The following is a 19,268-nucleotide window of genomic DNA, read 5'->3' on the forward strand; positions in this document are numbered from 1 at the left end:
TCCTGTGTGGAGGGAGGATGGGGCATCATGGTATGGGTCTCGAGGGCGGTTTGGTGGCATCTTGGTGGGGTCTGGCATGGAGGCTTGGTGGCATCTTGGTGGGCTCTGTAATGGAGGGATGGGCCATCTTGGTGTGGGTCTAGAGGCATGGTCGCATCTTGTTGTGGGTCTGAGAGGAAGGTATGGGACATCTTGGTGTGGGTCTGAGAGGGAGAGATGGGGCATATTGGTGTGGGTCTGAGAGGGGGATCGGGGCACATTGGTCAGGGGAGGGTTGGGGGCATCTTGCTGTGTGGAGGGAGGATGGGGCATCATGGTATGGATCTGGAGGAAGGGATGGGGTATCTTGGAGTCTGGATCGGAGGGGGGCATGGTGGATCTGGAATGGAGGGACACGGCATATAATGGGGGCATGTCAGGGAACTATGGAGCATGTGGGTCTGAGTGAGGGCTGGAGAACTCTGGTGGGAAGGAAGGGGGCATCTGGGTGTGAATGGAGGGATGGGGAATTAATGTCTGGAGAGAAGGATGTTGGTCTATGGGAGGGGTGAGAGCATGTGGGTGTCGAAGGGATGGGGTAATGCGGGTATGGGTCTAGAGAGAGGGCGGATGGCGCCATCTGAGTGAGTCTGAAGGTACAGGTGAAGCATATGGGTGTGGCTCTGGAGAGAGGGGTGGAGCATCTAGGTGTAGTTATTGGGGCACGTATGTTAGTGTCTCTGTGTGCGTTCAGGGAGGAATGGTGGCATGTGGGTCCGGAGAGAGGTGGCATTTGAATGTAGAACGCGTGCTTGGAAGGAGAAATGGGCAATTTGAGTGCGAATGGGGACATGTAGGGCTGGGGTATCTGCTTGTGAGTGGGGGGGGCATGAAGAATCTTTAACAGCGGAGCAGCCGGAAGGAGAGCTGCAGGTCCGACCTCGGTTGCATCCCAGTCAGGCACACCCACAGCCCAAGGCACCCCTAGCGCTATGGTCTGTTCAGCAGAACGGTCCGCGGCCAGGGGTGTGGGGACCAGGTGCCGGGGTGCAGGATTACCTTCCACCGGAGGTGGGTCCGCGACCCAGCAGATGGATGGGGATGCACAGCAGGGTTGGGTTAACCTGCTGGAGATGTCCCCAACCACGCACCAGAGAGGGAGTCCTGAGCAGCCCCCCCTCTCCTCACCGAGCCAGCCCCTGAGCCGCTGCACCGGCTGGGGGCACTTTCCTCTCTCTGACCAGCGGGCGGGCGTTGGTGGGCACACCCCAGTTAGCAGGGAAGCCTCGAGTGGGGGGAGCCAAGGGAAACCTGGCTGTTCTCTAGGGACGCCTCGCCAGGCGGACTGAGTCCTGGCATGCCAGGCGAGCACTGAGCCAAGCTGCAGCAGGCTTACTCGACGGGCAGGCATTGAGGTTGCAGCCACCCATATCCGTAGGCGAGCGATAGCCAGGCCCGCCGGTGCTACGGGTGACCATCCCTCTTGCCCAGGTACCTGGAGCTCGGCCCTGTGCGGCTGGGTTTTGAAGACTCTAGCGTTCCAACCTGACCCCCTGCTCGTGCTGTCTCTGGCCCGCCTCTCACTTCTTACCTCTCCAGGCCCCCCGAAAAGAGAGCATAGGGGGTCCATGAAGGATGAGTGAATCGGGCCGGGTGGGCCGGCGGCATAGCGGCCTGCCTCTGTCACTGCGGGAAGCACCGTGCTGTTGCAGGCAGGCTTCCCAGGCTGAGCACCTGGATTTTTTGTTTGTTTTAAAACCATGATGGTCTTGGCCGACTCCCAAGTGGGGAAGATAGACGGGGCGCTGGGCTGTCTCCCACTGGCTTCTCCCGCACCATCAGGTTCGGGCCGACGTCTGGAACAAAAAGTTGCCTGTGACTCTTGGCGGTGGATCACTACGCTTGCGCATCGATGAAGAACGCAGCTAGCTGTGAGAATTAGTGTGAATTGCAGGACACATTGATCATCGACACATTGAAGGCACCTTGCGGCCCCGGGTTCCTCCCAGGGCTACGCCTGTCTGAGTGTTGCTTGAACGTCAATCACCCCAAGGTTCCATCCCCGGAGTGCGGCTGTCCCAGGGGCCCCGTTCCCTTCGTTCCCCTAAGGTCAGACCCCGATCAGCACTGTCGCAGGATTCCTGGACCTGGCATGCAGGATTATTGGCACTGCGTCCTGGCCTCCCAGTTTCCTCACCTTGTGAGGGTTTCAGGAGGGCCCGGCATGCCCTGGTGGTGGCAGGCCTTCCAAAAACCTGGCGCACCTTCACCCTACCCCGGGGGACCTGACCATGCTGCGTGTGGCTGTCTGTGTTGTCCCACGGCTGCCAGTGCGGAATGAACCTAGAGCGTGGTCCTCGCAACCATGTGGGCTTCGGCCACAGATCGGGACAGCACGCTCTCGGCCGCGCTGTGCCCAGTGGGCGACTTTTGATAAGCAGAACTGATGCTGCAGGATGAACTGAACTCCGGGTTTAGGCACCAATACCGACTCTGATCGGACCCCAGAAAAGATGTTGGTTGATATAGACAGCAGGACGGTGGCCATGGAAGTCGGAATCTTTTTTTAATTTACTTCTGCTGTAATGTGGACCGCAAAAACATTCCACTGTAGAGTTTTCTTTTTTCCATCAGTTCTTCATATTCCATTAGGACATGGAAAAATGTTTGAATTTGTGTTTGTTTCTTGCAGAATCTACAGAAAGATTGTGCGCTAGAGATTTGCTTGATTTTTAGCAAGCGTTCACGTGTAGGAAGCAAGTTGAGGCGTAGTCGCAGAAACAAGTCTCTGATATGCTTGTCAGGAAAGAGTTTCAGATAATTCGGCAAATGATTGACATGCCTTATCTCCATATCACAGTTGAGATTCATGTGATATTGCATCTTTAATTGGATTGTGAGGATCCAGTCATTTTGCATTATTCTTTTCTTCGCGTGCTGTGGACGCTGGAGCAGCACTTCTGTTTAAATGTCTGCCTTCTCAAGGTGTTCTTCAATTTTGTTTTCCCAGTTGTTCAATGTTTGTTTGTTAACTGTTGCAGGATTAGTACGCAGCATCTCAATAGCTAGGATATATTCGTCGTGTATGATTTTCCGGAACAGGTCAAGCTTTTTCCACAACACAATGGATTGCAGTGATTGTGTTGCAATTTCATATTGGATCCTAGCCATGGCTTTTAGCTGTTGCCATATCTCTGTGTTTTGGTTTAGCATCGTTTCAGCACGATAAGCTAGGATTGCTACGACCTTTTGATGAAAAAAGGTTATAGCTGGTGGCAATGAAAATTTCCCATATTTTCTATGTATAAAGGCTCCTTGTCTGGCTAGCGCATGGGCTTTGGATTTAAGGTGGATACTCCATTCAGTGTCAACTTTAGATTGATTAACCCCGACACCTAGGTATTTGACTGTGTTGACCTGAGTTAATTTATTGTTCTGTAAGAACCAGGTAAATTACGAGTTCCTCTGTTTCTTCGTTAATGGCATAATTTGGGTTTTCTTTGTGTTCATTTTTAATTAGTTCAATGTCATGTAGCTTTCCATTCGATCCAGACATATTTGTAAGTCTCGCTGTGTTTTATCAAACATCACAATATCATCAGCATACATCATCTGTGGTAGGGGAGTCGCATTAACTTTAGGCAGATTGCGTGATGGAATATTCATATGCTCATCAAAATCTGAGGTGAAAAGTTTGAAAAGTGTTGCTGCCAATGGGCAGCCCTGTTTCAATCCATTATAGGTGCAGATTGGCGCCGATACTATGCCATCAGGTGTCATCCGAATTCGTATTGTGGTGTTGCTGTACAATAATTTGATGGGCTCCAGAATTTCCACGGGGCACCTCCAAAGTTCTAATTTTTTCCAAAGTGCTTTTCTGTTTATCATGTCGAATGCAAGTTTTAAGTCAATAAATCCTGCAAATACCTGGATTTTGTCTCTTATGGCCTCTTGTTTTACCACATTCAATAACATCAAATTGATGTTAGTGGCAGCCTTTTTGACAAAGCCAGTTTGTCTTTTCGTTTGCCGTTCATTTGCTGCCACCCAGCTCTCCAATTGTTGGAAATAGGAGGTGAACATTTTCCCCAGTGGGTCAAGCAGAGCAATAGAATGATAGTTGTTTGGCTGCTTTCTGTCGCCCTGCTTGAAGATCGGAACAAGTATGGCAGATTGCCAGGTTTGTGGGATTGTGTTGAGTTCTCCGATCATTTCAAAAAAGCTGGAGACAAAGTTTCATCCAATGGTTTGGATTCTGCTTGATACCTGAATTGGACAGCCCATCTGGTCCTGGCACACGAGAGATGTTCAGTCTAGCAATGGCTTCCTGTATATGTGAGATCTTATATTTCAGTACCCATCTTGACAGTAATTTGTCAGACATCATATTCTGGGTCGAGTCTCATGCTTTATGTAAGTCAGTGAAATGTGCAATCCAGGCGGCTTCTGGGACGTCAAGATCAGTCTGTTACTCAAATTTTCACCTTGATTTAGGATGTTCCAGAGATGTCTGGTATTTCTAGTTGTTACTGCTTCGAGCATCTTTTCGGCATCCTGTTGTAGTGGCTGCGCTTTTCTATTCTCGCTCCAGTTGGTGTATCTCTGTTTTTCTTTCCTTATCAGCACTAGTTTATTTTCATCTTGGCTTTTCATAAGATTTTTGATATTCCTGCGCAATTCTGCTTTCTTCTGCTTTCTTTCAATGTTAGAGCAGTGTGTATGTTGTGGTCTAGTTTTGTTTTTGAGCATCAGTTTTTGTTGATAAGGTCTCAGAAGCCACTCGTAATTTAGTTTCTCTGTTCCTGTTCGCAGGGCCGACAAGAAAGTTTCTGACAATCCATCTATTTGGCTCTTTTGAATCCATAGTCTCATATGACTTCCATCAAGTTCGAGCTGTGGAAGTGTCAGGATTAGTCAGGCGAGTACAAAGGCAGCGAATATGGCAAGGGAAATGTGCACCCAGGAACTATGACTCAGGTATGCTAGAACCCAGGAGTGCAAATAGAGTGTGACATCAAAACCAATATATTAAAAGGGATGTGGGGTAAGCACCTGACCGCGAGGAAAGTCGGCAAGCGCCTTACCCCCAATTGCTGTTACAGGTACTGACAGCGCTAAACCCACGTGGAGGGCAAGCAATGACAGGATCTGTGTACTAACACTCTTGATGGTATTACATAAGGGAACTTAAGAACTGTACTCACGAGGACGAGATAAACCTCTTGAATGTCAGCTAGCCCACGAATCCTGTTGAAGAAACTGGGACCCCGAAAGGCTAGAACAGCAATGGAAGGAAAACTAAATACCTAAGTGGGAATAGTGTTTACAAAATAGTGAGGAAAACATAAGCATTCACACAGGAGCTAGCTACTACCGCACACCACACCTAATAATCAAAGGGAAAATAAATGTAGAAGTGCAGTGGAAAACATGGAATGGATCCTCTAGAAAGTAAGGATCAGGAGCAGGGAAAAAACGAAATAACCTATGCAAACTTCTCCCTACCCCTCCATGGAAAAGACAGGAAACTAAACTAAGAGGAAGGCTAAGGCAAATGGGTAACAGCAGCAAAGGACAGAGTCAAAGAAATATAGAACACAGACAAACTGGGCTGCATCTAAAAGGGGAAAGCACTGAGAATTGCTGCCTGCAAACAGAGGAAGACAAAAAGGGAAATCAAGGGAGCAGAAATCAATTAGCGCATGAATCCGAAATTCAGGGCGGAGGAAACAAGAAAACAGGAACAAGGAAGTAGGTACAAAGGCAAGGAACCAGGAACCAGGGACTAGTCAAAAACAGGAACACTGCGATCGATGACCAGCGCTGGACTGAAGTAAGACTGAGGCTTTTAAAGCTGCTTAACGAGCACACGCCTCGGGTGTGCTGATTGCTGCACCTGCCGCCACAGCTGTTACCTATCCTCCACCCAACCTTGTGTTGCAAGGGTGGAGGTGGAGCAGTGGGCCAGGCATTCTGGGAAGCATAGTCATTTGGTTAAAGAAGCATGCTGGCTGCCAAAAACCTGGAATGGATCCGGAAGGGAAGTAGCTGGGAAAATAGGGATTTAGCGCTCCCAAATCATCACAGCACTGTAGCATAAAGTTCGGAGGAAAAGTCCAGTAGGGAATAAACCCCAAATCATGCCCCCAAATGGTGGGAACGGGAGCGAAGGGAGCGAGTCGTGACAGGAAGACATATTTTCTTTTTTTTTGGTTAGTTATGAGCCAGAACATTTGTAACATCCAGTGGTACCTCATATTTGAATAAGTTGTTTCGGTTTTAATAATTTTGTCGAAAATCCCTGCAGATGTGTAAATGTAGTCAATGATAGCCATGGAGGTATCTCTTGACCCGGTTGGTTGAATCTCATCTTTATTCTTTAAGTGTTTGTGAGTGATTAGCAAATTGCGATCGTCTATTTCTCTATTCCAGCGTCTCGCCCTGGGGGGAAGATGTACATCCTCCTGTCTCTTGCCAAACTTGGTCATAGAGAGGTAGGTTCAAGTCACCACAAATAATGAAGTCTGTTTGATGGAATCGTCCTATAGCATTATCAATTTCTGAGAATTCAGCATCGATGAAGGTTTCGTCGTTTATTGATAGTGGATTCTAATACAAGTTCACAATTGTCAGGATCTTTTTCTCCTGGGGTCGGCTCTCATGTTCTGACGAATTGGATCCATGGATTCACGTTTATTGCATTAACGACTTCCAGATTTACATCCACTTTTATTAGGAAGTCGGAATCTGCTAAGGAGTGTGTAACAACTCACCTGCTAAATCAACTAGCCCTGAAAATGGATGGCGCTGGAGTAAAAACTCTCCCTTTCCTACGATTGGATGATTTATCTGATGCACACTAAGCCACATTAGCATAATTGGCATCCACTGTTTTTCCTCTGACACATGAAACTGATCACCTTATTTTAGACCCAGCTAGACACATTTATAACATTTCTCAACTCCTGCCAAAAACAATTTTATCACATCACTGTCAATCCCTTATCTGCTTCTGGAGGTCCTGCCAAGTTTAGTTAGCCCTTATACTGTGGAGAAATAAATTTGCTCAATTATATGATGCCAAGTAATGCAGCTGGTCTGTTCAAATTGGTAGTTTCCCTTGCCTTGTCTAACTTTGTCATCAATCTTGTCTGCTTTTCCTGCCAAGTTCCAAATTTAACCTCCCAGACTCAATGATCTCAATGGAAGATGCTGCCAAAGACCATTTCATGTGTCGGCCTCCGGTTGCTTATCAGCATGAGTCAAGGTTCCGCACCTGGCTTTAGAAGTGGACACCATTTTGTGCTTGAGGTATCTATTTTGAAATATCTCTCAGCCTGCCTACTGTATTTAATCCTTCAGGGAGCCATTCATTATACTTAAGCATTTCTCACTTTGTATCTCTTTTTCTTAATATATTTCTATATACTCATGATATGTGTGTGATATTTAAAGCACCCTTCGCTACTTCTACTTCCTGTGTCCTTTTAACCCAAATATGCGCTGTGCCATGTGCACTTTTTACCTTAAAATAAAGGCACTATAATCCTGATTTCTGTGACAATGGAACCATTGATCTGCCTATCATGTTATCGGTACTCAGTTGAGGGGGCGTGGGGTGCTCAGCACCCTGATACACTGGTGTGGGTGGGATGGGGACATCTGTGCATCTGGAGGGTGGGGGCATCTTGGTGTGGCTCTGGAGGGAGTGGATGGAGGCACATTGCTGCTGTTTTGATGGGAGGGGTGCAGCACATTGGTGTGGGTTTGATGGGAGGGACGGGGCACATTGGTGTGGGTCTGGGGGTAGAGGTTGGGCATCCTGGTTTGGGTGGGATAAGGACATCAGTATGGGTCTGGAGAGAATGGGGCACATTGGCGCGGGTCTGGGGGGAGGGATGGGGGACATTGGTCTGTGTCTGGGGTAGGGATGGGGGCACATGTGGAACTATGGGAGGGATGGGGGCACATTGGTTCGGGTCTGGCGAGGGAAGGGGCATATCAGTGTATGTCTGAACGGAGGTATGGGGGCACGGTGTCAGTCTGGAGGGAGGGATGGGTCATCTAGGTGTGGGTCTGGAGGGCAGGATAGGGCCATCTTGGTGTGGGTTTGGGCGAGAGATGGGGCACATTGGTCTGGGAGAGGGATAGGGGCATATTGGTGTGGGTCTGGAGGGAGATATGGGGGCACGGTGTGCGTCTGGAGGGAGGTAAGAGGGACACAGGGTGGGTCTGGAGGGCAGGATTGGGGCACCTTGGTGTGGGTCTGGAGGGCAGCATGGGGGCATCTTGGTGTGGGTCTGGAGGGAGGGGATGGGGGCACATTGGTGTTGGTCTGAAACAGGTATGGGGCATATGTTGGTCTGGAGGGTGGCATGGGTCATCTAGTTGTGTGCTGGGAGGGTCGGATCGGGCATCTTGGTGTGGGTCTGGAGGGAGGGGATGGGGGCACATTGGTGTGGGTTTGATGCAAGGGATATTAGTCTGTGTCTGGGGGAGGGATGGGGCACATTGTGGGTCTGGGGGAGGAATGGTTCATCTAGGTGTGGGCCTGGAGGGCAGGATGGGGGCATCTTGCTGTGTGGATGGAGGGATGGTGGCCTCTTGGTGGGGTCTGCAATGGATGGGGACACATTGGTGTCAGTCTGAACAGGTATGGGGCATCTGTTGGTCTGGAGGGTGAGAAGGGGCATCCTGGTGTGGCTCTGGAGGGAGCGGATGGAGGCACATTGGTGTTGGTTTGATGGGAGGGACAGGGCACATTGGTGTGGGTTTGATGGGAGGGACGGGGCACATTGGTGTGGGTCTGGGGGAGGCATGGGGCATCATGGTTTGGGTGGAATGGGGCATCGGTGTGGGGCTGGAGGGAGGGGATGAGGGCACATTGGTATGGGTATGATGGGAGGGATGGGCACATTGGTCTGGGGGAGGGATGGGGACACACTGTTGTGTGTCTGGGGGAGGTATGGGTGCACATTGGTGTGGGTCTGGAGGGAGCTGTGGGGGCACGGTGTGTGTCTGGAGGGAGGTATGGGGGAACATTGGTCTGGGGAGAGGGATGGGTCATCTAGGTGTGGGTCTGGATGGCAGGATAGGGGCCTCTTGCTGTGTGGATGGAGGAATGGTGGCATCTTGGGGCCTGCAATGGATGGGAGCACATTGGTGTCAGTCTGGAATAGGTTTTGGGCATCTGTTGGTCTGTAGGGTGGGATGGGGAATCCTGGTGTGGGTGGGATGGGGACATCTGTGTACATCTGGAGGGTGGGAATGGGGGTATTATGGTGTGGATCTGGAGAGGGGATGGGGGCACATTGGTGTGAGTTTAATGTGGGTTTGATGGGACGGACGAGGCATATTGGTGTGGGTCTGGGGCTAGGGATGGGGGCACCTTGGTGTGGGTCTGGGGGAGAGGTATGGGAGCATGGTGTGGGTCTGGAGGGAGGTATGGGGGCACAGTGTGGGTCTGGAGGGACCGATGGATCATCTAGGTGTGGGTCTTGAGGCCAGGATGGGGGTATCTTGTTGTGTGGAGGGACTAATGGTGGCAACTTTAGGGGTGGCGGTCTACAATGGATGAGGGCACATTCATGTAAGTTTGGAACAGGTATGGGGCATCTGTTGTTCTGGAGGGTGGCATGGGTCATCTAGGTGTTGGTTGGGAGGGTGGGATGGGGCATCTTGGTGTGGGTTTGATGGGGACATCTGTATGCATCTGGAGAGTGGGATGGGGCATCTTTGTGTGGGTCTGGAGGGAGGGATGGGGCATCTTGTTGTGTGTCTGGGAGGGATGGGGCAAATGTGTTTGGGTCTGAAGGAGGGGATAGGGCAACTTGGTGTGTGTAGATGGATATCTTGGTTTGAGTCTGCAGGGCAGGATGGGGGCATCTTCCTGTGTGGAGGGAGGATGGGGCATCATGGTATGGGTCTCGAGGGCGGATTGGTGGCATCTTGGTGGGGTCTGGCATGGAGGGTTGGTGGCATCGTAGTGGGCTCTGGAATGGATGGATGGGGTATCTTGGTGTGGGTCTAGAGGCATGGTCGCATCTTGGTGTGGGTCTGAGAGGAAGGTATGGGACATCTTGGTGTGGGTCTGAGAGGGATAGATGGGCATATTGGTGTGGGTCTGAGAGGGGGGATTGGGGCACATTGGTCGGGGGAGGCTTGGGGGCATCTTGCTGTGTTGAGGGAGGATGGGGCATCATGGTATGGGTCTGGAGGAAGGGATGGGGCATCTTGGAGTCCAGATCAGAGGGGGGCATGGTGGATCTGGAATGGAGGGACAGGGCATATAATCGGGGCATGTCAGGGAATGATGGAGCATGTGGGTCTGAGTGAGGGCAGGAGCACTCTGGTGGGAAGGAAGGGGGCATCTGGGTGTGAATGGAGGGATGGGGAATGAATGTCTGGAGAGAAGAATGTTGTTCTATCGGAGGGATGGGAGCATGTGGGTGTCGAAGGGATGGGGTAATCTGGGTGTGGGTCTAGAGAGAGGGCGTATGGCGCCATCTGAGTGAGTCTGAAGATAGAGGTGAAGCATATGGGTGTGGCTCTGGAGAGAGGGTTGGAAAATCTTGGAGTAGTTATTGGGGCACGGATGTTGGTGTCTTTGTGTGGGTTCAGAGGGAGGTGGCATTTGAATGTAGAACACATATTTGGATGGAGAAATGGGCATTTTGAATGTGAATGGGGACATGTAGGGCTGGGGTATCTGCTTGTGAGTGGGGGCATGAAGAATCTTTAACAGCGGAGCACCCGGAAGGAGAGCTGCAGGTCTGACCTCGGTTGCATCCCAGTCAGGGACACCCACAGCCCGAGGCACCCCTCGCATTATGGTCTGGTCAGCGGAGCGGTCCGCGGCCAGGGGTGTGGGGCCCAGGTGCCGGGGAGCAGGATTCCCTTCCACCGGAGGGGGTCCGTGACCCAGCAGATGGATGGGGATGCCCAGCAAGGTTGGGTTAACCTGCTGGAGATGTCCCCAACCACGCACCAGAGAGGGAGTCCTGAGCAGCCCCCCTCTCCTCACTGAGCCAGCCCCTGAGCCGCTGCACTGGCTGGGGGCGCTCTCCTCTCTCTGACAGGCGGGCGGGTGTTGGTGGGCACACACCAGTCAGCAGGGAAGCCCCTAGTGGGGGGAGCCAAGGGAAACCTGGCTGTTCTCTAGGGACACCTCGCCAGGCTGACAGAGTCCCGGCATGCTAGGCGAGCCCTGAGCCATGCTGCAGCAGGGTTACTCGACGGGCGAGCATTGAGGTTCCAGCCACCCATATCCGTGGGCGAGCGATAGCCAGGACCAACGGTGGAGCAGGTGACTATCCCTCTTGTCCAGGTACCTGGAGCTCGGCCCTGTGCGGCTGGGGTTTGAAGACTCTAGCAATCCAACCTGACCCCCTGCTCGTGCTGTCTCTGGCCCGCCTCTCACTTCTCTCTCCTCCAGGCCCCCCAAAAGAGGAGCATAGGGGATACATGAAGGATGAGTGAATCGGGCGAGTCGGCCGGCTACATAACAGCCTGCCTCCGTCACTGTGGGAAGCGCTGTGCTGCTGCAGGCAGGCTTCCCGGCTGAGCACCTGGATTTTTTTGTTTGTTTTAAAACCATGATGGTCTCGGCCGACTTCCAAGTGGGGAAGCTTGACGGGGCACTGGGCTGTCTCCCACTGGCCTCTCCTGCACCATCAGGTTCGGGCCAACGTCTGGAACAAAAAGTTGCCTGTGACTCTTGGCAGTGGATCACTCGGCTCGCGCATCGATGAAGAACGCAGCTAGCTGCGAGAATTAGTGTGAATTGCAGGACACATTGATCAATGACACGTTGAATGCACCTTGCGGCCCCGGCTTCCTCCCAGGGCTCCGCCTGTTTGAGGGTCGCTTGAACATCAATCACCCAAAGGTTTGCTCCCCGGGGTGCAGCTGTCCCAGGGACCCCATTCCCTTTGTCCCCCTAAGGTCAGACCCCAATCAGCACCGTCGCAGGATCCCTGGACCTGGTGTGCAGGCTTTTTGCCACTGCATCCTGGCCTCCCCTGTTTCCCCACCTTGTGAGGGTTTCAGGAGGGCCCGGCATGCCCTGGTGGTGGCAGGCCTTCAAAAAACGTGATGCACCTTCACCCTACCCCGGGGCTCCTGACACTGCAGCGTGTGGCTGTCCGTGGTGTCCGACGGCTGCAAGCACAGAATGGACCTAGAGCTGGAGCCTCGCAACCATGTGGGCTTCGGCCACAAATCGGGACAGCACGCACTCGGCCACGCTGTGCCCAGTGGGCCACTTTTGGTAAGCAGAACTGATGCTGCAGGATGAACGGAACACCGGGTTTAGGCACCCGTTTACCGACACTCATCAGACCCCAGAAAAGATGTTGGTTGATATAGACAAAGGAGTGTGTAACAACTCACCTGCTAAATCAACTAGCCCTGAAAATGGATAGCGCTGGAGCGTCGGGCCCATAACCGGCCAGCGCTGAGAGCCATGGGGGCTAAGCCGCAACTAGTAGGAGTGCCACTGCAGTGCACACCGAAGCCCGGGGCGAGGGCCCGGGTGGAGCCACCGCAGATCTTGGTGCTAGTAGCAAATATTCAAACAAGAACTTTGAAGGCTGAAGTGGAGAAGGGTTCCATGTGAACAGCAGTTGAACATGGGTCAGTTGGTCCTAAGAGCTGGGCGAGTGCCGTTCGGAATGGACGAGTGATGACCTCCATTGCCCTCAGCCGATTTAAATGGAGTCGGGTTCAGATCCCCAAACCTGGAGTGGCAGAGACGAGCAGCCTCGCTGCATCCAGTGTGGTAATGCAAACGATCCCTGAGAAGCCGGCGGGATCCCTGGGGAGAGTTCTGTTTTCTTTGAGAAGGGCAGGACACCTTAGAATCTGTTTGCCCTCAGAGAGGGGCCAGAGCCTTGGAAAGTCTTGCAATTCCAGCAGCATCTGGTGAGCTCTTGCTGGTCCTTGAAAATCCGAGGGAGATGGTGTAAATCTCGCGCCGGGCCGTACCCATATCCGCAGCAGGTCTCGAAGGTGAACAGCCTCTTCCATGTTGGAACAATGTAGGCAAGGGAAGTCGGCAACTTCAGGATAAGGATTGGCTTCAAGGGCTGGGCCAGTCAGGCTGCGGCACAAAGCTGCGCTGGCCGAACACCGCGGCTGGACGAGGTGTTTCCCTCTGGGGGACACGCCAACTCTGGATGCGAGCTGGGCCCTTCCTGTGGATCAACCCAGCTGTGGTGGTACCCTCTCTCCGTTCCCCTCCTGGGATTCGGGGCCAGCATTCTGCCTCGGCCGACACCTAGGAGCTGACTTAGAACTAGTGTGGACCGTTGGAATCGGACTGCTAAATTAAAACAAAGCATCGCGTAAGGTTCACAGTGCGTGTTGACGCAATGTGATTTCTGCCCAGTGCTCTGAATGTCAAAATGAAGAAATTCAATGAAGAGCAGGTAAATGGCGGAAGTAACTATGATTCTCTTAAGGTAGCCAAATGCCTTGTCATCTAATTAGTGACGCGCATGCATGGATGAACGAGATTCCCACTGTCCCTACCTACTATCTAGTGAAACCACAGCCAAAGGAACGGGCGTGGTAGAATCAGCGGTACAGAAGACCCCATTGAGATTCACTCTAGTCTATCACTGTAAAGAGACATGAGAGGTGCTGCCGGTGAAATACCACTACTCCTATTGTTTTTTCACTTACCCAGTGAGGCGGGCAGTGAGCCTCGTGGGGCTCTTGCTTCTGGCTCCAAGCGCCTGCCATCCACCGGGCGCGACCCGCACCAGGAACAGCGGCAGCTAGGGAATTTGACTGGGGTGGTACACCTGGCAAACGATAACGCAGGTGTCCTAAGGCGAGTTCAGGCAGGACAGAAACCTCCCGCAGAGCAGAAGGGCAAAAGCTCGCTTGATTTCGATTTTCAGGATGAATACAGACCGTGATGTAACGCTCACCTGAAACTCTGCGGGAACCTTCTGGAACTCCAACTGACTTCTACCTTCCTGGGAACTAGACACTGAATTTCTGTGAAGAAAATAACAATTTTCCCTTCCTTAGTTTTCTCTTGTAAAACAGAAGGTCAAAACTGGTAATATGGGAGCCAGCAAATATCTCACCTTGGTATTTAATTAGTTGAGCTCTCCATCCTGTTCTATACAGGGGCGCAAGTTCTGAAGATGGGACACTGGATAACAGTTTCTTTTGAAAGGGACTAAATGGCACTAAAACAATGACATAAACCCTATGCTATTTGAACCTAAAAGGGGCCAATAAGCTGAGGTGTAATGCAAGTGTAGAATTACAGAAAAAACTAGCTCACTACACTACGGGACGGAAATAGGAAAACACCTTATCACTGAGCGTAATATGAACCTTAGTGTGACCAAAAATATCTGACTAGAAGATCAGCTTCCAAGACAAAACTTCACAGGAAAGGGCGCGAACCCGCTAAAAACAACGTAATATCCTGAAAATGCGTGAGGAATTCAAATAACATTCATACACAATTTCAATGTATCTGATAAGGCAACAAAAACGGAGCAAATGCATTTGCATATAATAGGTGTACTTGCGTGAGAGAAAACTGCTACGAACTGAGAGATGAGGAGACCGCTATGACAGGACTTCAACTATGGACTGTGACTGAGCCGGGAACGGCAGCAACTGGAAAACACAGGAAGGGAGCTGATAACTAATTAAAGTTACTCAAGGAATGAATGGAATTATCTGTGGACAAGGTATATTGAGCGGTGACAGGGAACGGAGGTACGCGGCGAGCGTTCAGTCTGAACTCAGACAAACGACGCGAAGCGTGAGCCTCCTGAGGAGCGGGGCTTAAATAGCTGGCACATGAAAACAACTAGACCCGCTAACTAACTGACCAGAGGCGCCACCTAGCGGCCATTAAAGAAACTCAACCAACCATTAATATGGGGAGTTAGAATCAATAACTAGCTAGGGCAAATAAATTCCCTATGAACCTGCAACTCTTAGGACAAGTATGGGAAAATAAACTAACCTGTGGTCATGACAGTACCCCTCCTCAAGGACTCTCCTCCCGGTTTATTGGGGTGATTCTGATGAAACCTTTTTAACAATCTAGTGGCATGTATGTTTTCTTTAGGTTCCTAGGATCTATCTAAGGGACCGTAACCCTTCCAGTCAATCAGATAAAAAACCTTGTGCCTGACAATCTTGGAGTCTAAAATATCCTTCACTTCATATTCAGATTGATTGTCTTCAAACTCAATGGGAGCAGGAGCTGGTTCTAAACGAGTATCTGGCGTTACTGGTTTCAGTAAAGACACATGAAAAACTGGATGAATTCGCATCTTCCGAGGAAGGGTCAATTTAATTGCCACTGGGTTGATGATGGCTTCTATGGAGAACGGACCCAAAAATCGAGGAAGAAATTTCTTTGAACCTTTCAACATCAAATTTCTGGAGGATAGCCACACAGAGTCTCTGACTTGAAACCTAGGAGCTACACTTCGATGGCGGTCAGCAAACTTCTTCTGACTTTCCTTGGCTGCGGACAAGCTAGCTTGAGCCCTAGTGTGGGCCGTTGAGATGAATTCATGGAGAGTTTTCACAGCAGGCATCTCTAAAGGTTCTGGAGGGTCAAAGGCTGAAGTTCGAGGATGTTTGCCATGTAATGTATAGAATGGAGCAAGCCCAGTAGAGGAATGAGTTGAATTGTTGTAAGCATATTCTGCCACCCACAATATATCCAACCAAGAGTCTTCTGTTTGGTGAAGCATGCATCGTAAATACTGTTCTAAGGTCTGGTTGGTGCGCTCCGTCTGACCATCGGTTTGGGGATGATGGCTGGTGGATAGTTGAACATCAATCTTGGCCAAAGCACAACATTGCCTCCAAAATTTAGAAACAAATTGACTACCTCGGTCTGAGATTACAATGGAGGGAAAACCATGCGCCTTAACAATATTCTCCAGAAATATCTTGGCCAATCCAGAAGCTGTCGGAAGTCCTTGGACTGCGATAAAATGTGCCATCTTGGAGAATAAGTCAACCACCACTAGAATGGTGTCAAAACCCCTACATGGAGGAAGATCGGTAATAAAATCCATTGACACGGTATGCCAAGGACTCGGTGGTACATCCAAAGGTTGAAGAAGACCGGCCGGTCTTTTCTTAGTATTCTTATTTTGTGCACAGGTTCCACAGGTTTGAATAAATTGAATGACATCTTTGCGCCATGTAGGCCACCAGTAGTGTCTCTTGATTTTTTCCAAAGACTTTGTGACCCCTGGATGTCCCTCAATCAAGGAGCTATGGTAGTTAGCAATTACTTGTCTTCTCAATTCTTCAGTAGGTAGGTACAAGCAATTTTGATAATGCGGGATATCCTCCTGCAGGGTGAATTGATCGCCTCGATTTGTCCAGGTAAGCAGCTCTTCAGGAACCACATTCCTCTTGACTTCCTTCAGCAGTTCTTCATAAAAAGGGTCTGAAGTGTTTAGCAATCCTAAAACCCTGTCTCCAGCAATGATGTTGTTTGGAACTTGGGGAACAATGGTCTCATCTTCATTGCCAATCCGGGACAAGGCGTCGGCCTTCCCATTTCGAACTCCTGGCCGAAAAGTGATGACAAAGTCGTACTCTGCGAAGAATAAAGCCCATCGCAGTTGTCTAGCCGATTGGGCCTTGACTGAGCGGAGATACTGTAAGTTTCGGTGGTCAGTAAGGATGGTGACTGTGTGTTGGGCACCTAGCAAATAATGTCTCCATTCCTTTAAGGCGCACTTGATTGCCAACAGTTCCCTGTCTGTAATGGTATAATTTCGTTCTGCAGCTGAATTTTTTTTCGACCAAAACGCCACTGGATGCAAAACTTGAGTCTGTGGATCTCGTTGAGACAAAACAGCCCCCATGGCAGCACTCGAGGCATCTGTCTCTACAATAAAAGGTAAGTCAGGACGAGGATGTCTCAAAATAGGAGCCTCAGTAAACTTGGACTTGAGAGTCTGAAAAGCAATGGTGGCCTCTGGTGTCCAGGCAAACTTCTGGTTCTTTTTAAGCAAAGACGTGATTGGATGAACCAACTGCGAGAAATTTTCCACAAATCTTCTATAGAAATTTGCAAAACCTAAAAAACTTTGGACTCCTTTCACCGAAGTTGGAACTGGCCATGAAAGAATTGCCTCTACCTTACGAACATCCATCTTCACTCCTTGAGAGGACAGCACAAACCCTAGAAACTCTACTTCAGGAACATGAAATGAACACTTTTCCATCTTCACAAAAAGGAAGTGCTCTCGCAATCTTTTCAAAACTGCTGAAACGTGATTCACATGCTCCGAGGGGGTTGCTGAAAAGATCAAGATATCGTCAATATATACTACTGCGCAGACATCGAGCAAATCTTTCAAAACGTCATTCATAAAGCACTGAAATGCTGCTGGAGCGTTGCATAACCCGAATGGCATGACTTGGTATTCGAAGAGGCCATACTTTGTGCGAAAAGCAGTGTTCCACTCGTCGCCTTCCTTCACTCGGATCAGGTGATACGCCCCTCTAAGATCCAGCTTGGTGAATATCTGAGATCCTTTAATTTGGTCCAACAAATTTGAAATGAGGGGAATAGGATATCGATTCTTGACAGTAATCTGGTTGAGTGCTCGGTAATCGATGCAAGTTCTGAGATCGCCTTCCTTTTTTGCAACAAAAAAAAGAGGCGAAGCAGCAGGAGACTTAGAGGGTCGGATGAAACCGTTGGCTAAGTATTGGTCTAAGTATTTCTTTAGGTGAGCATCTTCTTTCTCCGTTAGTGAATAAATCCGACTACACGGAATTTCACTTCCAGGAAGAAGATCAATCTGACAATCATAGGGCCGATGTGGAGGAAGCTCCTCGGCCAATTTCTCTTCAAAGACGTCTCGAAATTCTGCATACTCGTGAGGTAGTAAGCCGATGATTCCTAACGTTGATACAGAGACCTTCTCCATTAAACGGGAATCATCCTGGGTGTTTGTTTTACAGCAAGATTCTCTACACTCAGCAGCAAAGGTCAAAGACCGAGTTCGCCAATCAATCCTTGGGTTATGTTTCTCCAACCAGGGTAAGCCAAGTATAATTTGGAGTTGGGGAGCGCTAATAAGGTCGAACGTGATTCTCTCTTCATGTTTTCCCTGACAACACATAATAAGGTTCTCCGTGCATTGAGTAACAGGACCTGAAGCCAAGGGCGTACCATCGACTGCTGATACATTTTCAGCTTCGTGCTTGTTCATACGAGGAAAACCCATCCTAGTTGCCAAATCGATATCCATATAATTCCCAACTGCTCCACAATCGATGTAGGCTTGCAAAGTCTGCATTCTGGTGGGCTGTTTCGTACTGCATAAGGTAATGGGAAAAACAAAATGTGAGGTCACCAAACCTTTTTCCATGCTCGACAAGTTGACCTCTACACTTGTCGGGCACTGGAGTTTTCCGAACCCGAGTCCTTCTTGTCTGGGTTAACACCTCCAATAGGCTTCCTGGAAGGTTTAATAGGACACTCCTTGAGAAAATGACCAGCCTTACCACAGTAAAGACACAACTGTTGTTGGCGTCTCTTGTCTCTTTCAGCTTGTGATATCGGTCCTCTGACGGCTCCCAACTGCATGGGTTCAACGGAACTCTCTGAACTGGTTCTCAACTGATTTTCCTTGGGGCGCACAAAATAAGTTCTGTTTTCTCAACGAGAGCGATCCATTCTTCTGTCTTGCAATCTTTGGTCAAGTTGTACCGTTAGATCAATGAATTCTGCAATTCCTTCTGGAGGATTCACCACCTGAGCCAGGACGTCCTTCAATTCATTACATAATCCTCTCTGAAATAAGGTGGTTCTTTTCTCTGTGGGCCAATTTGTTTCTGCCACCAATCTGTTAAAAGTTGCTACATATGCCAACAATTCCTGGTTACCTTGGCGAAGTGAAAGCAACTCATTATCCAGAGCCTGACCCTGAGCATGACGTGCAAACAATTTCTCCATCTCCTTCTGAAAATCTGCAAGATTTCTCAAAATCGGATCATCCCTATTTACTAACGGGATTGACCAATCAGCTGCATAACCACCCAAATAGGATAATATAAACGCTACCTTGGCCTGATCAGAAGGAAATACCCCAGGGCGACAGAGGAAATGAAGCTGGCATTGGTTGAGAAAAACCGCAAACTTCTTAGGATCTCCTAGAAAGCGTTCAGGAGGAGCTAATGGGATATTGCCGGGAACAATTACTTGAACTGGTGAGGGAGGCGTGACTGAAACGGGGGCAGATGCACTGGCAGAAGGCAAGGGAGTT

At 49.9% G+C, this 19,268-nt stretch overlaps 2 non-coding genes across 2 annotated transcripts; both read left to right on the forward strand.

Moving 5' to 3' along the window:
* The first annotated feature begins 1,856 nt into the window (after positions 1-1,856).
* On the forward strand, positions 1,857-2,010 carry LOC138468698 (5.8S ribosomal RNA). The gene has a single exon (XR_011268432.1). It is a non-coding gene; the product is annotated as a 5.8S ribosomal RNA (ribosomal RNA).
* A 9,680-nt stretch (positions 2,011-11,690) lies between these two features.
* Positions 11,691-11,844, forward strand: LOC138468697 (5.8S ribosomal RNA). The gene has a single exon (XR_011268431.1). It is a non-coding gene; the product is annotated as a 5.8S ribosomal RNA (ribosomal RNA).
* The last annotated feature ends 7,424 nt before the right edge of the window (positions 11,845-19,268 follow it).

The sequence above is a fragment of the Ambystoma mexicanum genome, chromosome 4q (genome assembly GCF_040938575.1).
Source record: "Ambystoma mexicanum isolate Mex_15411 chromosome 4q, UKY_AmexF1_1, whole genome shotgun sequence".
In the NCBI taxonomy this organism is placed as follows: Eukaryota; Metazoa; Chordata; class Amphibia; order Caudata; family Ambystomatidae; genus Ambystoma; species Ambystoma mexicanum.